Here is a 16,787-nt window from a genome sequence, read left to right on the forward strand (position 1 = left end):
GGGACCTTTGCACAGGACCAGGGAGCACCAGAGCCACAAGCAAATCCTTTCCGTGCCGGGAGTGGCTGTTCCCCTGCACAGAAAACTTGGGGTTGTTCCCAAAGAAAACAGAAAATAACAGCTGGGTCATTCCCAAAGCTTTTCCCGACCAGCTGCTGGAAGACAGCTTGAAACCCTCAGCACAGCGGTTTTTCTTTCCCAAACTTGTGCCAGTCTTCCTGTGCTCTGAGATTCACGTTGTAGCCTGCCCTTTATTAGTGAAAAATCCTCAGTAGGTTATACACTAGCAAAACCAAACCGCCAAACCATCAGAGAAAAAACAAAGACAGGTTTGGAAAGGTGGGATTCAGGGATGGTGACCCATGGAAGCGGGTGTGCTGAAGGATGCTGGGGGCGCCCAGCCGGGATGGAGCATCAGCAGCCAGAAAACTGAAGTTCCAGCATTTGGTGCTTTCAGATGCTGCTCTTTTTTTTGCTTTTTTTTTTTTTTTTTTTTTTCATCTTCTTTCACTTCTTATTTCTTCTCTGCTGCTGTCCCAGTTTGATGTACCTTTGCTTAGTGCTGGGCTGGGAGCTGAGCCAAGGGGAAGAGCTGTCTTTTGCAGCTGGCATCAATATCGGTCCTTGGATAACGGCTGGCAAATGCACTTGCCTGAACTGACCAGGGGATAATATTTTTTTTTCCCTTCCTTTCTAGAAGTTGAAAGTATCAGTTTGTGATGAGAGAATTCAGCTTCTATTGATCCCAGAGCCTCGATTCTGCTCTCTAAATTCAGCATTAATAGCAGGATCTTTGCAAAACTTTGTAAAAAGTCAGCTTTTCTCTTTTGGGATGCCGCAGGGTTTGCCCAGACCCATCGGGCTTCTGCACCCTGGTGCTGGGGAGGGTGGGATCACTCCGCTTGCCCAGGCTCCTGGGGGAATTTCAACCTACAAAGGACCCTTCCTCATTCCCTGGGACCCTTCAAGCTCTCCTGAGGGGCAGGAAATCCTCCTGGAAATGCCCAGAGATACAGGACTATTAAAAATAGGTTTGCTGAATTGAAGATGCTCTTTACTTCTTGCTCTTTTATCAAACTACTTTATATTCTTATTACTGTATTGACATCCTTCTCCCCCACTCCAATCTAGCCTTAATTTTCAACTGTTAATCAGGCAAAGCACTGTGGCACGCTCTTCTGTAATTAAAGAATTAAAGCCATACCTGAAGAATGCAGACGTGATGGCAAAATTAAATTATTTAAATAAAGCCAGGCCATTAATTATGCATGTCCTTCAATCTTTCATCTCTTGATAAGCTCCAGCAGCTTTTGGAAGGGGAAAAAAAAAGAAGTTTAAAAGTCTGTGTGAATTAATGAAGCATGAGAAGCTGGGGTGGGGTACAGGGACCACCGTGTAAATGCACTTTGCGGTGGGGGTGGATTTCTTCATGGTCAGACTGGTGGTAGCCCCTGGGTGGCTCTCGGTGGAAAGGATGGTGGTAGCTGTGGACCAGTGAAGTGGTTTTGGGGGGCTACCACAAAAAGCCTGAACTTCCAGCCTTCACCCTCTTTGCAGGCAGTGGAGGCCCCTTCTCTGAGCATCTCTCCAGGCTTGGCTCCTGTAAGCCACAGCAGAAAAACAGCCACAAACCAGGCTCTGGGAGATGCAGCTGAAATAAATGATGTGCCAGCGGTAGATCTGAGGAACGACGCCGGGAACCCCAGCGAGCGGTGGGGAGGGATGAGTGGCCAGGTGTTTCTCTCGTTCCTAGGTGCCGATGCAGGTCACTCCTGGCAGCCTGGGCAGATGTCTGCTCCCGCTTAGGGGCTCCAGGCTGTGGTCCTGGGGGGGCGAGAGGTGGCTTTGATCCATGGATGGATCGTGCAGGGATCTTTGATCCACAGCCCAGCCTCCAGATGGAGCCGAGGGCTGCAGGAGCAGTGCCAGGTCCTGGCTGCTGGCCTGGCTCCAGGGCCACTTCTCAAGAGCATGGATCCAGGAACGGATAGCTGGGCACGGATGGTGGCCTCCATCCCAGAGCAGACATGTGCCAACAGTAAGGAATGGCCTTCACATGTGGAAAAATTGATTTCTGGCCACAAGTTCTTCTGAACTGGTGCGATGCTCTGTAGCCACAACCAGCTGGCTGCTAGCCATTCCCCTCGGCCGCGGTTGCTGTCAGCTCCTGTGGTGGGGCAAGGGGGAACAAATTAAATGCTTTATTTCTGTTCTGAGCAAAACAAGCTGGAGGACAGTTCACTGTTCCCCTTCTTTTACCACCTCTCTAGAGAAGCAGGAAGCTTTGTGCTTTAGAGAATCCCGTCCCTTCCAGACCCATCCAGCCTGAAGATGTTCCTGCCTGGCCCTGAGGTACAGCCTATAACAAAATCCTGCAGGGATTTAATTATTTAATTTTTTTTACCTGTATCCAAAGCAGCTCATTCTGGCTCTGGAGCCAGGGCTCGGGACTCCAGAGCAGCTGTGCCTTTTCATGTCGACTCCTGTCCTCCACCAGACAGGGAACATATTTTGCTTGATTATTTCATTAATCCCTTTAATTATTTCATAACGCTTTTGTTATCTGGTTAGGAAGAGCAGATCCTCACCCACACCCGCAGGGGTGCCCAGCCTGGTTCCCTTGGCAGTTTGATACATCAGCACCAGTAACCAGGAACGACAGAGATGAAGCACGGGTGCTTACAAACCGGCCTGAAGCTTTAAGAAGGAATTTGTGAGCAGTCACAACCTCTTTGGTACCACCGGTGAGTGTCTCCATGCAGCAAGTGGCAGTTGCCAGCAGCCTGAGTGAAAACGCCTTGCTGTTCCCAGGAGGGACCTGGCTTTTTTGAAGTAGCCCCTGGCCTGTCCCCTGGCTGGGGACAAGGTCAGCCATCCATGCCACCCACACCAGTGCTGCTGTAACCGTGGGGACAGAGTCCTGCTTGCTCAGGCAGAGGGGAAAGCGGTTTAAGATGCGTTGGTTTACACCTAAAGGCGCGAAGGATGACACCAACTCATCACAGCTCCTGCTCCACCCAGCTGTCAGGGCCCATCGTGGTGGGACCAGCCATCATCTTCACCGCAGCAGCCAGGTACCTCCCGCTCTCTGGTGTGTGTGCAGGTGTTTTCCCTTGCAAGTCCCATGTGTTCACCCGTGGGACATCCAACACCATCCAAACAAGCCGCTGAGCAGAAGCTGGTGCTGTCTCTGTGGCCTTGGCTAGTGCAGATTAAGCAGCCACCAGTGAATCTCCACTGAGGAGGCAAAGTAGCAGGGACACCGCTGGGATTCTTGCTTTATTGCATTTTGTATTAATTAGCAACAATTACATCCTGTGATTAAGAATGAAAAATTGGGCAAGGGGAATGCTGCAGCTGAGATTCCAGATACCAAATTAGGAAGCTTCAGCACTTGGGAGTCAGAATTAGGCGTCACAAAATAATTACGTTATTTTGGCTGGCCTTAGAGGCGCTGAGCCCCTCGGACAGTGGAATCGCACCCAGGCCCATCCCCGGCGTGTTGCAGGGCCCCCTGCACTGGCAGGGATGGCAGCCCCTCTGGTCTGACTCCATCTCTCCTTAAAAACGCTCTCTCAGAGAACCAGGAGGTTCTGGGGCATTAATTGCTGATGGGGACAGGAAGGAGGAAGGGGAGGTTATTCCACAGGACAGGATTTTTTTCGTCTTCCCATCATTAGGACAACCAGGGGAGTATATCCCTGCTTACAAGTGCTGGACCAGCAGAGCACGACACCCTTTTTCCCTGGGCTGTTGTGCTTGGCTTCCCTCCCTTCGCTTGCTAACTGCAGCCTTACTCCTGCACCGGCTAGCGCCCTGCCAGCACAGCGGTCTGCAATAAATATGTCAATAACAATCTGAAATCATCAGGTCGTGATGCCCTTGGACTGGCTTTATTGAGTGAGATGAGTTGAAATATTTATACGCGATAGCTGCGCTGGTAGGAAAAGAGTAATAGAATGGAAGGAGGCTATTAATGTTTGACAAACAGATTTACTTGGATGTAATCAAATTGCAACATATGCTTGGGAGGGGGGGAAAATCAACAATTTTAATGAATTGCAGTGCAGACATGGTTTGTGGTAGCCAGCCTGTAACTGTATTTTGTAGCAGTTTCTACCGAAAGACAACATTTATAGCGATCACATTATCGCTTACAAAATTAAATGATGCTTTTTTTTTTTTTTTCTTTGGTAATAGGCACAGTAATTCTCTCTGCTTTGGTCGTGAGGACGGTGTTTTGTACAAGCGGCTCGGTGTTTGTGTTGGTCAGAACGCGGGACTGGGCTTTGGGAGCCGGCAGGCTCAGCCCTGCTGTGCAGCGGGGTAACGAGCCACCCACTGCCTCAGTGCTCCCCATTAGCTTAAGGATTTTTTAGGATGCTGGCCAAGATCGGCCCTGGGCCGCGAGGTGTGAGAAATGATGGCAAAACCCCTCTTAACTGTGCTGCTGATGTGGGCTTTGGCAGCAGGCAGGGGTGCGGGGGCCGTGGCCACGGAGCTCTTGGCTAGGCAGTGGTACACACTCGTCTCAGGGAGTGTTTAAGTCCCTTGTAGCTGCTGCTTTTTGCATATATCGATGCTTAAGCATGTGGGTAACTTCTCCCCGTGCTTCCCTGGATTCCTTAAGGCAGCCAGGACCCATAGATCAAGCAACCTGTTGTGTGAGAGGGGGCTGGGGAGATGCATTTCCAAGGGATGCTGGGCTCCTGACCCAAAATGCATCTGCAGTCTTATCTGCCTACTGATGTCTGTCATGGGCTTTCAGGAAAAAAACATATTCAGGAGGACCTCACAGGTTTTCTCCATGCTGAAATGCTGCCTCTTTCCCTGTTTCATGATAAAATACAGCCCCAAGCTCTGCCCTGGGTCTGCTGGGCAGCACAGGGACAGCACTGAAGTGCAGCGGGGTGACAAATACCACAGGCGATGACAGGGAAAGGCTCCTTACCTTTCTGAATCTGGCACAGCTGATGGACTCAACCCAGGGAGAGAAAAATATAGTGTCACATTCCCACTCAGAAGGGGAGAATTAGGGCAGGGGAGAACAAGCTGGAGGGGATATTTTTCTATGTCATCCTAAAAAGCATGTCTGTGGTCATTGAAGGGCTGCCTGGGGGCGGCTGTGTGGTACCCTGCTGCCAGCCGGGCTCTGCGGCGGTGACAAGAATATGAGGATGCTCTGAGCTGCGCTGGCTGTCACCGAGCAAACAACACCTGGGACGTGCAGCTTGTTCTTCGGCTTTCGTTGGGGAGGGAGGAGTGGCAAACACCCCCACTGCTCGTTTCACACCAGATTTACATAGTTCACTTACTAAAACCGCTTTTAATATTGCATATAGAGAAATCTTACTTAAGTGGCTGTTCTCAGGGAGGCTTTGCTCAACATCTGGCTTTGGGGAATTAGCTCCTGTAGCCTGGTTATTTCCCCGGCTTTAGCGATGAAGTGATGCCATGGGGTTTTTTTGGAGGCTGTGGGTAAAAAAGAGAAAGAAAGAGGGTGCTGGAAAGAGAAGGGAGAGTTTTGGCTCTGTGCAGCTCCCAGATGTGCTCAAAGTCACAGCATGAGGCAGGAGAAGCACATGCAAGAGGGTGCTTGGAATGGTCGGACATGCTAGAAGAGTTGGAGATATGGAAGGTGCTGACTTTTCCTTTTCCACCAGCAGACCTCCTGCCTCCAGAAGCAGGTGTCTTAGGTAGAGGCTAGACCCAAAGACTAATCTGAATCAGCCAAAGCAAATTGCTAGAGCGATCCCAGGTGGGTTTGAGACAGCAGATCGCTACCACTGAGCAAGTCATCCTGAGCTGTGCCCTAGCTTCACCTTGGCCCGCTTGCCTTTCTCAATAATTTATGACAGGTGACAATACAGCAGAATTATTTAAATGGTGGCTCTCTCTTCCCTTCTACCTTGTATTATCTATCTTATTTTCTGTTTCCATGTGTTATTCATAAAGCTTTTCATGTCAGGTTGTTTGCCAGCCAGCTGACGGGGAAGCCTGTGGAGGCAGGCAGGTTTGTTCTGCATAAAAGACCATAAATAATCTGAAAACTGCCAAGCGGTAGCACATTTCAGGGACTTGTGCTTAATACTGGGAGACTTCCTGCAGCATCATCTTATATTTGCAGCCACTGGCAGCTAACTTTGGGGTCTTTTCCACTGCACCAGCTCATTTTCTCCTCTGTTAGTTCTCTCTGCAAATTAAAGGACAGGGAAGGTGATGTTCTAATAGCATCTTAGTATCTTTTCAATAGACCCCCCGGGAGAAGTTCATTTCTGATCAGAGGCATCAGCATAAAACCCCCTTGGAGGGTGAATAGGCGCTATGCAGGGAGCAGTGAATTCCTTCTGCTGTCATCCAGCTGTACAGAACGCTTCAAAACAGGGAATAATACAAGCCCTTTGATCTACTGGTGAAAAAGTCCTGCAATTTAGCTCTTGACAAGAAAATCTAATTTGTTTTTAGCAGAAGAAAGCCATTATCCCACTGCAGGAGAGAGGCAGAAAAGCAGCTGCAAGGGGGATGCTGGGAACGGTCCCCTTGGTGGGACCTGGACCAGAACCAGGAGGGGAAAACTTTTTGTAGAGGCACCCCTTCTGCAGAGCACTTCGGGCTGAAAGGGAGAGGCCAGGCTGGGTGCTGGGGATCCTGGGGCAGGACGGGAACAACCTGCAGCTCCTCAGCAGGCACCGTGTGCCTGGGCATTGCCGCGGCTCCTGCGGTGCCAGGAGCAGCTGCAGGGGAAGGGATTTCCCCCAGCCCCTACTTTGGCATCCAGCTGGCGACCGACCACATCCACCGTCCGTCCCGGGTTCCTCCAGTCCCACTATGCCACAGGAAAGGGTCTCTGCAGTCTGTTTTCTTTGCTTCTTTTTTTTTTTCCCTTGTGAACTTATTCTTGGTGCTTAAGAATAAAAACTCCAACCCCACAGTTCCAAGAGGGAAAAGCTTCATGCAAAACGCATCTACCCCCTCCCGAGCTCTCTGAATAGAAATACATACATCTGAGACTCCACTTTTTTGTCAGAAAAACCATTACCCAGAGGGAAGATACGCATCAGCAGGAGACTAAGTATTGCGCTTCCACACCCAGCCTCCTCCCACATCACTGCTCCCTTGTTTGGGCTGGCAGGAGCAACGCTCCAGGCTCATGATCCCGCGCATCCCATAGCCATGGGTCAGGCCTCTTTGTGCAGGGGGGTGTTTACTGCATTGGGGAAGGGGTGGGCAGCACCTGAACACTTGTATTCTGCAGCCCTGCTCCTCCTTAGGGTTGTGGTTTTCTAGGGAGCTGGTTTAGCAGCAGAGTTGCTGGGGTTATAGGAAGGGATGCTGAAGGATGGAGCTATCCAGGATCTTGGGCAAAGCCATGGGGGTAGAGAGCCTGAGCATCCCTGAGTGATGGAGCTATCCAGGATCTTGGGATAGAGAGCCTGAGCATCCCTGAGCGTGCTTCTGCCTTGAGCGCATCTTTCTTTTCAAAGAGGAGTTGAGAAGGAAACGGTTTCTGTTGGGGCGAAGGGCAATGTTTAATAGGCGGCCCTGGATGATCTGGGGAGGGCACAGGAGAGCAGGATCTGGCCCTGCACACAGCCCTGCTTGCAGAGGTGAAGTTCAGCCGGACTCAGGGCATGAAGGAGCTTGTAGCAAAGCTCATTCTCTTGAAACCCATGAACTAACCCAGGCTGTGTGTGCGAGCGAGCTGGCAGTTCGTGATTGCCCGAAATCCTGAATAGCTTTGGGTTTCTTTTAAATCAAATTGTGAATGAGCAACTGCTCTAACTAGGAATACATAGAGGCTTCATTAGGAGGAGAGCAGACTTTATTTTATCTGGACAGCTATCTGATCAGGACGGTTGGAGGAGTCAGCTATCGCGCTGTGCAGCAAACAGAGCTTTCTGCTAAATCCCTTATTCTTTCTTCCTTTGGGCAAAAACAGACAGAACTTCATTTTCTGGCAATTACGCTGAACGGAGAGCAATAAATAACCCCAGCAGCAATGCTGAGAAGGAGGGATGGAGGAATAACAACACCCCATGTATGCTTGCTCCTGAAAGCGTGCAAGAAAAGCAAGAGCAGAAGCTTGACACACCAAATAACCACAATTGCTGGCAGATTTATGGATCCCACCATGATATAGAGAGGATCTGAAGCTGGGCAGGGCATAACGTAATAAATCAGGCAAAACCAACAACCCACTTGCTGCCTGCTTCCTTGTGGCGGGTTGCTGTAGGCGTCTATTAAAAATTAACAAAAAGCGTTGAGGACTGGCTGCGCTCATTGGCAGTGTAAAGATAAGGCAATTGGTGTGTTAATGTGCAAAATGAAATAGAGAAATAGAAGTTTCTTGCAAATGAGAACACCTGCTTCTACTCAGGTAATTTAATGAGATTTTACCCTTGACTTCATCCAAATTAGATGAGAATCACCACTGTATTAAGTGATCGCAATTTAATATGTACGATTAGGTTACGCAACTTTGTATTTTAGGCCAAATCCTGTTTCTGGCTCCCCACAGAAGATGCTGAGTGAGGCCACGGGGGCACAGAGAGGCTGCGGGCCATTCGCCGCTTGAAAGGTGAGAAGCTACAGTTTGCAGGAACTTTGAGATTTAAAGAGATTTTTCCACGATAAGGGCAAATTATCTTTTCGGTCCTTCCCTCCTGCCGGCGCTAGCCCAGCCCTTACTCTACAGCAGTGGCTGTGCTGGAGCATCCGACAGGTTTCCCTTTTCCTGCTGCCCCGTTCCTGGGTGGGAGATGCTGGGGGGCGAGTGGCTGGCCCCAGGCTGCCAGCCCCCGCGCTGGGAGCGGGGCTGGGGCTGCAGGGAGGGCTCTGGCAGTGTGTTGGCACCAAGGTGCCACAGCCAAGTCCAGCTGAGAAGCCTCTCGGGGGAGAAAATGAACACCCAGAGCTGCCTTCCACCAAGGAGCTGCTGGATAGAGCGATAAAACAGCGTAAACTTCGAACTTGCAAGTGTGATAAAAAAAACTGGCTGTCTTTGAGAGAAGGGGCGTGGAATTTAGCTATATTTTCTGTATATGAAAGCAAACCACGATCACAAGCAGAGCTGTGCTCTCCAAACTGGGGATCGGCTGTAGTCCCTCAAGCCAGCCCCGGTTCCCACATTCTCCACCATGTGCTACAGTGTGATGCTGATTAATTCCTTTTTTCCTTTCTTTTCTTCCCCTTGCAAATGGTGACCTGAGCTGGCTTTGCAGCAGCGGTGCAAGTGGCTGTGTCATGTCACTGTCCCCCAGATTGGGCAATCTCCCGGCAAGAATCTTTTAGTAACTGCTGTGATGGGTACCAAAGCCCAGTGGGGGTCGGGGAGCTGAAAACTAATCCTTCTGCCTTCTCCCTTGTGTCCTCTCATCCAGAGCATCATCAGATGAACGATGTCAGGTTGTGTCCTCTTATCCAGAGCATCATCAGATGAACGATGTCAGGTCCCCAAAGGTGGCTGGCAGCCTTGCAGAGTGTCTCTGCTGGCCAGTGGTCCCCAGGGCTGGGGAGGTGTGTAGCATCAGCCCAGCTGAGGTGGGTTCCAGGGGTGGCCACGGTGCTTTTGATGACCCCATCCGTATTCAGGTCGGGAGGTGGTGGTGGTTACCGGTAGCGCCGATGGGCCTTTTGCACCGGTGACTTCTCACCGCTGGAGCAGGGCACGGGATGCAGTTTGGAACGGAGCAAAAAGGTTTCTTTTGGCCATGTCTGTCCCTGCTGCGGAGAACGGAAAGAAACCAGATGGACCAGGGGGAGAGAGCAGGGGAATGGCAGCCCTCGGGCGGCTCTGCCCCAGGCAGAGAGGAGGAGGAAGTCCCCATACTGTCCTGGTCACCTCCCCAGCCACGCACCTTGCTGGCTGGTCCCCGAGCCCCTCGGTGAAGTGGATGATGGAGGTGGGACTGCCACCGCAGCCCCCAGCCCAGCAATAGGTGGGTGCTGTCACAACAAGTGTCTGAGCTGCTGCTTGTTAGCTGGGTTAAAGAGGCAGCTGAATGCATTAGTGCTCCGTCTGCCTCCATCCCTCGTTAATTCCCTCTCCTGCCTCCCGCCGCTGTGCGCCTTAATGCTTGTTACGTTCCCCGAGCATCCCAGAAATGCCTGAACCCATCTCTTTCACAGCAAAGTAATTAGGACAAATGCTTTGTGGTTTTATATCTGCCAAAGGGCTTGGTGGTGGTTATGATTCCTTATCAGGTTCATCCCAGCGGTCCCAGCCGAGAGTGTGGCCGCGCGGTGCTGGGATAGGGAGAGGGGATGCTCCCTGCGCCCTGCACGGGGAGTCTTTCTGGGGAAAACCAGCAGGAAAAGGGCAGGAGAGGGAAAAGAAGCATGAAATGACCCACCAGGGCAGGTGGGACAAAGGTGGACCAATGACAGGGCAGGGCAGGCAGGGAGCCCGCGAGGGACCAAGATGCCCCATGCGCTGTGCCGGGTCCTCTGTCCCATGGCTGGAGCAGGGACGGGGGGTCCAGGTGAACCTCTCCCCCCGCAGCCATCACCCTGGCCTCGGGGCGTGCAGCATACCTTTCCTCAGGGTCACCTCCTCTTTGCCCTGATGGCAGCAGTGGGAAAGGTGGGACCCTGGGAATTCAACAGGGATTCGGAATGGCGGAGAGGCGCCTTCCCTGCGGCAGGCATGCTGTGCCGCCCACCGAGGGCTGGTAAGTTCTTGGCTTCAAAGTGAAGTTACAAAATAAATCCAGATTTCTTATTCAGGGAGTTAATCACTTGAGCTCATCCTCTTATCTCCGGTTCATAGGTGTGTGTGGGCACGCATCCATACATGCTTTCAAAGGAAAAATAATTATTGAAGAGATAAAGCTTTCATTATTTTTAATAGCATCAGGTCCACCCGTTGAGTTATTACAGTAATAAAAACTAATTAGATCCCTGGTGATATGTTCCCCCTGTGCACGCTGCCTGCCTACCTTATCGATTGTTATTATAAAAACACATAACTGTATATCAGATCATTGGTAATAATGGGTGAGCCTTTTCCACTGGCGGATAAAACAAAGCGCGTATTTCATATCAATAACTGTTTACTCTTATTTAAAAAGCTGAAGGGAAAAGCCCCGATGTATTTGGCAGCTGTAGCTATTTGCTGATGTACAACCCATCAGGGGTCTCTTTCCTCCCCTCCCCACGGAGCTGGCAGTGCCCGGTGCGGGCTCAGTTACACCAGAGCTTGCTGCAAACGCCTCTCGTCTTCGCGAAAAAGTCTGTGTCACAAGCAAACAAATCAAAACACAGATTTTGAAGGTGTCAAAACATTTTCGGTGAGATTTTTGAAGTTTGTAGTTTTCAGTTTGATTCGTATTTTTGCACTTAGGAATGTTCTGTGGTGTGCCGTGGTTCCTTTAAAAAAACGCTTTAAAGCAAAACAATTCATTTGAGGTTGAAAAAAAATGTTTCGTTTATTCTCACCAGCTCTCTAAGACATCTCTAATTTTTTAAACATTTTTTTTTTCTTCCTACTTTCTAAAAAATATTTCCAGATTTGAAAGCACCAAAAAAATCAATTATTCACCTAGCCCAATTCGTAACACACGTTCCCTGCTGATAAATGCAGGCAATGGTGCCTGCCAAGTACAACTGCTGAAAACCTACTAATTACCAGTGCCGGCATGGTAATCTCCAGCAGTACAGGACTGTGTCATCTAATTAAAGCCCTGCGCTGCCGGGATGTTTGGCTGCCCGGTTTCCAGCCTTATCAGATGGATGCAGCGCCTGGGCCAGAGGAGAAGACGAGCGATTACAACACCCCGGACGCAAAAGCCAAAGCAAATTTACTGTAGTGATACGACACGGGCATGTTCCAGCACTGGGGGAAAGGCGGGTGGTAACGCGTTACTGGCTTGGATATGTAAAAAGAAGCTTTAAACGCTTCTGTGTGGCTAATGCTGACGCAATATTGTTTTTACTGTTATCTCTGCGCATGCCGCGCTGGAGATGGATATATGTATAACTCCCTATGAATGTGTAGGCTTCTTAAACTGACGGCAGAATATAATTAGCCCAGTTAGACTTTGGCCATGACCCAAGTTGAACCTTCCAATGAAAAAGCAGTGGCACCACTGGTCCCGGCTTAAAAATCCGTTTTCACAGGGTCTCCTCAAGCGAGACCAAGGCTCGCTGCGAATGCCCGGTGCCGTGTGCAGGTCCGCCTTGGCTGGCCTGCTTGATTTTATTTATAGATGTGTGCATATAGGTATAATTTTATGGTTTAGTATGCATATAGGAAAACACATCCCCTGTGTGCTGGGGTGGGACTGGCTCCAGCAGCCCCCTGCCCTGCTGGCACACGTGGGTGCTGCCGGCACCTTATCAGCACCGAGCGGAGGTGGTGGCTGCCGCCTTCAGATGCTGCACGGACAACCGCTATGGAGTGTCTGCTGCTACACTCTGCAGAAGAAGGGAGCGCCTGGGTACCGGGAGCCTGGCTGCCCGTGATGGACGTGTCACTGGGAGAGTTGTTATCCCTGCTCTGGGCATGGGGGGGTTGCTGGTGCTGTTTGGGGTGTTGGCTGTGGTGGTGGTGGATGTCGTGCCTTTGCTCCTGGTTGGCATGGTGCAGGATCTAAGCAGGGCTGGACCCATGGTGCTGGGTAAATGTGAGAAACGTGGGTTCCTGCAACCCCTGGTGTCTCGGGACCTGCCGACGGGTCCGCTCTGCCCATCGCTCTTCACCCCGCTAGTTTGCTGTGCTCGCAGATAAAAAGTGAGCAGCTTTTCTGGGTGTTACTTCTGATTTATCTCGACACGAGGAGCGGTGCGGGGATGGGAGTGGGGGGTCTTGGTCCTGCTCAGCTGCAGCAGTTTCCATCACTCCCTTCAGCTTCCGGCTCCCAGTGAACGCCCTCAGGAGCCGGCACCTCTGCTCCTGCCAAAAACACCTCTGGTTGCAAACGGGGCTTTTGGTTTTGTTGCATATTCAGTTTGGGGTTTCATTTGGGTTTAGCACCAAGGCCAGCCCTGCCAGCAGTGACACCTGGCAGGTTCTTCGCTCCTGTGTCTGGAGGGGGCATCAAAAATCTGAAAACCCTGTTTTAATGAGAAGCTGCTTTTTTTTTTTTTTTTTTTCTAAAGAAAGCTGGGACTTTAATTATCCCATAGCATTACACTGACAAGGCACCAGGCCTCAGCAGATCTGGGTGATAATTAGACCTGTTGGCTCTCCAGTGGAGGAGAACAGTAATTTTCGAGTGCAGTGCTTCTGTGCATCCTCTAAGGAAAGCACAATCATTCAGAAATGGAAGTTTGACAGGATGCCAGTTTTAATACACCCATTGAAATGTTTTCTTGTCAACAGTGGTACAGCCACATGTCCATCATGAGATTTTTCCTCTAGAAAATTCTTTGGCAGAGAAGAAACCACGAGGAATTTCCTCTCTTCATTGGATTTGTTTGGGGTTTTCTGCTCTTTGGTTTCGGATTGATTTATTTATTTATTAGTTGTGGATTTCCTTTAAAAAGGGACATCAAGCAGAGAAAAGGGAAGATGCTTCTGAATCCCTCCTGTGTAGGTGTCCTCATTACGGCTAACGATCTTTGGAGTCCTTCCTTTGGGGAATGATGGGCTGGGCAGCAGAGCCTGCTTTGGGAGCGATGGGGAGGCAGGAGGAGGATGGATTTTGGCACCTCTCCGGCTGCTGCCGCCTCTGCAGCCCAGCCCAGCCCTGCTGCTGGCTCACACGGCTCAGCAAAGCAGCTGCTCAGTTGTCCTGTATGTGCTGAATTCGGTGGCACGTCTCTTAGCTGCTTTGCTGAATCTGGGGTAAGAAAGTGCTTCGGAGGCTGCTTCCCATTTGCTTTCACAAGACTCAGATTTGCTGAGCCTGTCATACGTTGCTCTGAACATATATATAAAGGGCTCTAAGGTGGGTGTAAATTACATTTTTGGTCAGCGGATGGCCCCTTAGCACTGCCAGCACCGCACAAAGCCGTGCTAGCATCGCAGAGCACCAGGTGCCCAGCATCACCGGTCCCCGGACGATAGTAAAGTGGCTGCTGGTGTGTTTCCATCTCCACAAAGCACAGACTTTTCAAGCCAGCCCTGTCCTGCCCGAAGCCACAGTGGGTGAGGGCATCCCACCAGCATCCTTACAGGGCAGCCCCGGGGGGGCGGGGGCCGGGTATCACGGAGGCTCCGGCAGTTACATTAGCAATTCGGGGGAGCACAGCACACACTGAATGTTTCTTTTCAAAAATGAAAGACCTTTGGGCTGAGTTTTCCCTTTTGAAAAGGGACTTAGGTCAAAAATCTCAACAGTATATTGCGCTTAATGCCCGCACGGCGGCCAGATATCTGCAAGCACTGAGCCTGGTGCTAATGGATGTCACGGGGCATTAGGCACTGCTGGAGAGCACGCTAGGAAATCTCCTGGGAGTTTAGGTGCTTAAAGATCTTTAAGAGATAAATGTTATGATTTATTGAAACACAGAGGAAGGGACTTAGCACTTGTCTAGGCTACTTTAAGGTAGAAATCTTCCCTTGTATCTAAGTCTCCCTTGCTGCAGTTTAACCTGACGAATGCTTGTCTTACCAAAAATGGCCAGGGAGAACAGTGAATTAATTCCCTTCCTCTTCCCAGCTCCCAGCCGTGACAGTCCCTGAGTCTTTTTCCAGATCTCTCCCCTCCAGGCAAGCAGTGCTCAGTGCCTCCTCAACCCCTCGGCTATCTGGAAAACAAAACCCTTGGGGTTTCTGGAAGTGCATAAACCCACATCCCACTTGCTGTAGGAAACGGCCGATGAGGCCCTCGTGGGCTCTAAAAACCACCCCGGCGCTTTGCAGCTGGCTGGGCTTTGCCGTGGGACTTCAGAGCATCCTCTGAGTCCCTTTCACCCGTCTGGGATTCCTCTCCCGGGGGAAGGGCTGCCGCAGGGTAGGGATCTGCCGCTCGCTCCCGTTCCTGTTCCACGCAGCGATGCCCCCGGCGCTGGGCTGAACGCATCGAAGTGCTGTTAAAGCACCGGGGATCGGTGCTGGATGCGGGTGCTGAGCTAGAGATAACAGAGCCAGTGTGTGCTGACCTGTGGGCTTAACCCCCAGCCTCGCCGCTATCAGGATTGGTGATACACAAGTCTGTGAAAACCCTCTCAGGAGGGGAGAGGGGAATCGATTTCACACCGATCAGCTCGGTTTTTCTCCGGAGAGTTATCCTAATAGCATCTGTCTTCTCTGGCTGGATTCAATTTCTTTCCCTGCTCCCACATTTAAATGGCCTGCAAAGCGGGATGCGCATCTAGCGCCAGCTCCCTGCGTGTTTTAATTCTCCCGGTGTGCAGCAGCAAATGAGCATTATTTTTTTTTTAATGAGTAAATGCCGGGATGGCAGAGGAGGATGCTGCACGGGCTACCATCCGCTGCCTCTGGTTGTCCAGGAGGAAATTAAAGCCACGGGCTTTGCTGCATTTCTTTCTTCTGCTGCCAGAAATGGCGGCAAAGCAGCTTCATTGCGAGCTTGGTTCCTGAACGAGGAAGGAGGTTTAATCACGTATGTGCAAAAGATATCCCCCCACGGCGAGTGTGCCAGGACGGCCGCGCTGCAGAGCATCCCTCCCCTCGCTGCGGGAGAAGGCTGGATTTGCACAGGACACGAGACACCCGTCGCCCCTGCAACGTGAGGCAGAGCACAATCCTCCCTGTATCTCTTCCCAGTATAACACCACCTGTCTCACAAAAGTATCGTCAGGATTAATTTATATTTACACAAAGCCTGACAATCCCTGGTGGTAGAGCAGCAGGTGACTGCAAAGAAATGATCTGAAGGCAAAAATCGCTGCTCGGTTTTTATAAGCAGCGTTTCCCCGGATTGTCCAGGGACTTCAGAGCCCAGCGAGCAGCAGGTGATATCCATAGTGACCTCCCCCAAAATAATTTTCCTCCTAACTCTTGACAAAAGCCAGCTCCTAGCGATGCTCTCAACCACATCACTGCAGAGGGACGAGCTGTGGCCAGGCTCGCAGAGTCGCTCTTGCAGGTCATGTGAAAACATCGGGTGCCGACTCACATTTGGGGTAATTCTTTCCAAAACAAAGCAATTCCTACGCAACGGGCATTACGCAAATGGTTTTGCTGCCAAGGCAGAGAGAGACCTAAAAACGAAAGAAGGGAAAAAAGTCTTTTGTAAAGAAGAGGCTATTTAATTGCCTGCATCTTTTTGGTTGGTTTTGGTTTTTGTTTTGTTTTGGTTTTTTTCTTTTTTAATTCAAGAAAATTAAAAATGGAAGTTTAAAGATCTGGGTGATTGACGATAGTGCTGGAGTGATGCTGAGCTGTTCAGCCCTGCCCAGAGAGCTCCGGGAGCAGCTGGCACAGTCCAGGGATGTCCGAGGGAATGCTGGCTGTGCTCCTGTGCCCTGCTTGCTTGCTTTTCATCTGAAATCCTGTATCCTGCGAGTGAGCCATAATTCATCCAGTTCTTCACCCTTGCAGCGGCTTGGCTCCTTATTTATATTATATATTAGTTTTAAAAGTTTCACTCAGGAAATCAGAAAATAATCTTCCTGAAGGTTCACGTACCTCAAAGTTAGACAATACAGTATCTATATAGCCACGGGTTTCCACAGGGGTGATGTTGAGCCTTTGGTCACTTTAATGGGGGTGCCGGCTCTTGGAAACTGAGCTCTCCAGCAGTATTATTTCTTTTCTTAGGTATAGTTCATGCACTTCATAGAAGTAATTCACATATGGTAAGGGGTATGTGGTCTACAGGGCAGAAATCAACAGTTTGACAGCTTCTGCCATCCTATTACCAAAGCCTGATTTCCTC

This window comes from Falco naumanni, chromosome 3 (assembly GCF_017639655.2).
Source record: "Falco naumanni isolate bFalNau1 chromosome 3, bFalNau1.pat, whole genome shotgun sequence".
Taxonomy (NCBI): domain Eukaryota; kingdom Metazoa; phylum Chordata; class Aves; order Falconiformes; family Falconidae; genus Falco; species Falco naumanni.